Raw genomic sequence first — 5467 nt, 5'->3', positions numbered from 1 at the left:
AAGCAACCAAGAAAACCCTACCACACCCTCAATTTTGCTATTTTTGTTGTACGACCTATACGCACCCTGAGACCCTAAAAATACTTGAGCATGGGTCATGTGTATCAATTATTCTTAAGGCTAGAGGTGTTGAAACTCTAAGATAAAGGTACCTATTTCTTCAAAGATACCTGTTTGCTGCCAATTTTGGACTTGTATATCATGAAAGGGCTATAAGTCTTGTCTCCATTATGGAAATTGCATGGTCTTCTAGATTTAAAGGCTAAAAAACATAATGTATTATATTATGCAAGAAAGGGCCCTAAAAGTGAGTGCAAATAATTCTTTGACCAAGCCCTAGGCAAGCTAGGCAATACTCGACTAGGGACTATTAGCAAAGAAAGAGCTCTGAAGAGCAAATCTTGAAGAATGAAAACTTTCCCTTTTGAGGGATTAAAGAGGGGTATGAGGAGGTTATAACTTATGGAGGAGGAGTCTTGATGAAGTGTGGAAGGTGTCTTAGAAGTGGGGCCATCAGGCAGCCAAGAAAACCCTACCACACCCTCAATTTTGTTATTTTTGTTGTACGACCTATACGAAACCTAAGACCCTAAAAATACTTGAGCATGGATCATGTGTATCAATTATTGTTAAGTCTAGAGGTGTTGAAACTCTAAGAAAAAGGTACCAGTTTCTTCAAAGATACTTGTCTGGTACCAGTTTTGGAGTTGTATATCATGAAAGGGTTGTAAGTCTTGTCTCCATTATGGAAATTGCATGGTCTTTTGGATTTCAAGGCTAAAAAACCTAATGTATTATATTATGCAAGAAAGGGCCCTAAAAGTGAGTGCAAATAATTCTGACCAAGCCCTAGGCAAGCTAGGCAATACCCGACTAGGGACTATTAGCAAAGAAAGAGCTCTCAAGAGCAAATCTTGAAGAATGAAAGCTTGCCCTTTTGAGGGATTAAAGAGGGGTATGAGGAGGTTCTAAATTATGGAGTAGGACTCTTGATGAAGTGTGGAAGGTTTCTTAAAAGTGGGGACATCAAGAAGCCAAGAAAACCCTACCACACCCTCAATTTTGCTATTTTTGTTGTACGACCTATACGCACCTTGAGACCCTAAAAATCCTTGAGCATGGGTCATGTGTATCAATTATTATTAAGGCTAGAGGTGTTGAAACTCTAAGACAAAGGAGCTATTTGACCTAGAAATCTGGCTGGAGGCCTAATTAGGGGCTCTCCTTGTAGTCCTTTTGTGAAGAAATCTTGAAATTGGGTACAAACCCATTGTTTTTATCCATTCAAGAATAGTAAAAGTGTTCCAATAACACCTTAGGACATCATGGAAACCTTAGTTGGACTGGGGAGTGCTATGGTACCCTAGTATACCTATAAAAGCTTTGGAGGATATTGTTCCTAGAAGAGTAAGGGAGTGATGCTACAAGTTTGGATCAATTAACTTGGTGAGGAGTTTGGGAAAGGTTAGGGGATGTTATAAGTAGCAAGAGATCCTATAGACCACATAGGTGTAGAGAAAACACCAAGATCCACATATAATATACAAGGTTGCATGGGGACAGGGGTACTTGGGGTACTTAGGGTAAGGGTACAGGTACAAGTACAACTACTTTTTATAATAGGGGATAGGGGTACTTGGGTATGTCAAACTTTATTTTTAATTATACTTTTATAATTATATAAAATATGAATTTATGAGTCATGACAATAATTTTTCAAATCAAGAATAGTGATAAAGTTTGCAAATGTAATGTATTGTTTTCATTTTTAGATTCGTTATATGTTTGTAATAATAATTTATGATAAATGTTTAGATGCATAACATAGAATGTAGGATTTAAACATGAACAAGAAGATTATATATAATATGAAAATGACATATTGCAAATGATAAATTTTTGGCTTTAACACTGATAAAGTTTATTGTTGATCAATATTGTATCAAAGTTTCAAACTAATTAGGTATTGAATTAAGCTTGATAAACAAATAACAAAGAAGGAAAACTTTAAACATGAAAAGATCATAAATCATATTATGATGACATATTGGAAATGATAAACTTATTCTTGAATAGTGATAAAGTTTATTATTAATCAATATTCTATCAAAGTTTCAAACTGATTAGGTATTGAATTAAGCTTGATAAACAAAGAGCTGATACACAAACAAAAAATCCAAAATCTCAATCAAGGTCCTTAGCTATGATGCTCTCCACCAAGTACCTGATACTTCAGATACATGTACTTGGTACTTGGGTACGTGGGTATGAGTACCAGGGGTGTGGGTACAAGTACCCATGCAACCTCATAATATATTATGATAACAATAACGTCATACATGAATGAACATATAATATATTATGATAACCAATAATGTCATACATGAATGAACATATAATATATTATGTTAACCAATAATGCCATACATGGAGGAACATATAATATATTATGATAACCAATAATGTCATACATGAACAAACATATAATATAAAATGATAACCAATAATGTCATACATTAACAAACACATAATATATTATGATAACCAATAATGTCATACATGAACAAACATATCATATATTAACCAATAATGTCATGTCTAATAATGTCATGCATCAAATGAATGTCATACATCAAATATAAAATGTCCTATATACATCAAATGTATATCGAATATGTCCACTAACATAAAATCCAACATATATGTTCGTTGATGCCTATACATGTGTCTCTATCACCTATATCTTCTCCTTCCCATGAGGGGAAGGAACCAAATCTCTAGAGGTCTTTAGTCATCGTGTGGAGGGAGATGATGGGGATGATGGGGTCTTCCTCACATGCTCACTTGTCCTCTTGTTGAGGCTCTTCTCTAACTCAAGCTGATACAAACAAAGTAGATATGAATAAATAATTATTATACATTGAAATCAAATATATGTACACACAAAATTAATTATTTTCTTATCGCCATCAAATAGTCACTCTGCAAGTCCACCTCAAGGGCTCATAGATGATTGGGTGTAATAAGAACCTACAACAATTCAATCAATATAATTACTTATAAATAACATTATAAATTTTGATACTAACTATTATAATCAACAATTAAAACCAAGAAAATTCTTTCATACCTCAGTCAATGGTTGTGAACTAGCCATAGTTGTAGCCACTCCATGATTGATGGACTGTTGAAGATGAGGAGTCTTAGATGTCAAGAGCTGCATGTCATACAATACATGTTACATGTAATATGAAACATGAAACAAATATAATCAAATGGGTTAAATTAAAATGAAACAAATGTACCTCTATGAAGCTCATATCACGTCTAGGCTCGACATCCCTAGTGAATGCCAATAGTCTTGTAGAGAACTGATGCACATGCATAAATTTTTTGTCAATCCTTCATATGATTACTTAATAAATATATGTATTAATTTAAATGATTAAATAAATACATACCTCTAGACTCATTGATGGGATGAAAAATGGGGTTGGGGGATTGCTACTAGGGCCACAAACACTCTGACCCTAAATTTTGAACAACATAAATACATGCTAATTAATTAGTCATTCACTCTAAATATGAAATGTGATCAAATTAATTAGTTTATTATAATTGTAATTTACCTATGTGTCAATGCCAAATGTCTCATTCACAAATTGATCAGTGACTAGCCCATCATCCACATTATCTCCAACATGACTGCTAAATGTGCATAAGGATTCACATGATGTGCACATGTGACTGCGATGCACAGAAGGCTTCTCCTCAACTAATGGACTTGTGCAATGAATGAGGGTCTGCATCAAAACATTAATAGTCCCTAGAGTGTTGGCATGTACATGTTCCTTCACAACTGAAGGAATAGTCACATGCTCACCCTATGGCTTGACAACAGGTGCCCCAACTACATTAGGGTCACAATGTGCCCTCGACCTCTCAAATGATGACCCCCCACCTCTACCCTAAAATTTTAATATATCAAAATAATTGGGGATCTCCCCAAGGACAAACTCACAATACAATTTCTTTAAGAAATACATTGGGACCTCATTATTATTGCAGGGAGGGGCATCAAAAACCATCCACCATCTATCCCAAAAATTATTTCTAATACTATCGTGTATGCACCAATGGATGCAGAACCATTTAGTTGTCTCTCTAATAGTATTTTGTTCGCCAAGCTTTCTAAACAATGTACAAATGATACCTTTTGGTTTTTTTTTAAACATCTTGATATAATAATTTGTTTGCATAATATCTTTTCTATTCATCCCTCTTAACCTACCAAATATCCAATTGACCACTAACAGAAGCTACATGGGTCATAATGGACTCGAGGGAGGATGGTGATTGAGCTCTCATTGGACTATTTTGCCCAAAAGCTTTCACCAATGAGTGCTTCTAATTCATTTTTTCCTCTTTCTATTTCATTTATTATGTTGTCTTGTGTGGAAGGAGGAGGTCTTCCAATTGGTTTAGGTTGTGGAATTTCTTGTTCTTATTTTGGAGGGTTTTTATTCTCATCGTGTTGAGTGTTTTGGTTTGGATCATGTTGAGGGTTTTGGTTTTGATCTTGTTGGGGATTTGTTAGTTCATTATTCACATTTCTTGATAAGAAACTAATTGCAATCTAAATAAATAAACAAATTTAAAGAAAAACTGATAAAAACCTACAAAACAATACAAAAACATATAGAACAATGCAAAAAGAAGGCTAGACAACATATAGCATGATCGTGATCTCAAAATTTGATGATAAGGAGGCATATTGAGGAGGTGGGTGGTGAAAATCTTCAATTTGCTGAATTCACGTACACACTGTGAGGAGAGAAAGTTGCAAAATGAGGAAAAAATCAATGAGTTGTGGGTTTGCAGCCCATTTATAAATTTTTTGGGGTTTAAAAGTGCATATGTGTTATAACACGTACACACTTTCTAAAGTTAGAAAAAAAGGGTGTCATCTTTTTGGCACCACAACTTGGTGCACTCACCTAGAGATGAAGAGTATGAAAGCCAAGAAGAATGGTAGACTGAAATAGAGATTTGTAATCTACAAGTGAGTTGTGACTTATTATCAGATCAAGTCATATTTTTACTTTCTAATCATTGTATCAGTTTAGGATAAATCCTTTGGATTAAGGTTGACCTCATAGTCATTGCAAATCCTTTAACCATGTTCAATGTTCTAATGTAATGTTTTGAAGTCCTCTACCAAGGCTCACTCTTAATAGGGTGATTGAAATCCTTTAACCAATTCACATTTAGTAGTGTGTATTTTAATCTTTAATAGGTTTGGCCTTTCACAGACATCACTTTAAACAGTGAGAATTAGCAACATGTTATTGGTGGTTTTTCCTAAATTGGGTTTCTGTGTAAAATCCTTGTGTCAAAATGTGTGAATAATTTTGTAGTGTTTATTGTTTACATTTTTGCAAAGTGATTCTGACCTAGGACAATGACC

This window comes from Cupressus sempervirens, chromosome 3, assembly GCF_028749045.1.
Source record: "Cupressus sempervirens isolate cs-2001-9-10 chromosome 3, ASM2874904v1, whole genome shotgun sequence".
NCBI lineage: Eukaryota > Viridiplantae > Streptophyta > Pinopsida > Cupressales > Cupressaceae > Cupressus > Cupressus sempervirens.
Note: the sequence above shows the minus strand (reverse complement) of the source record.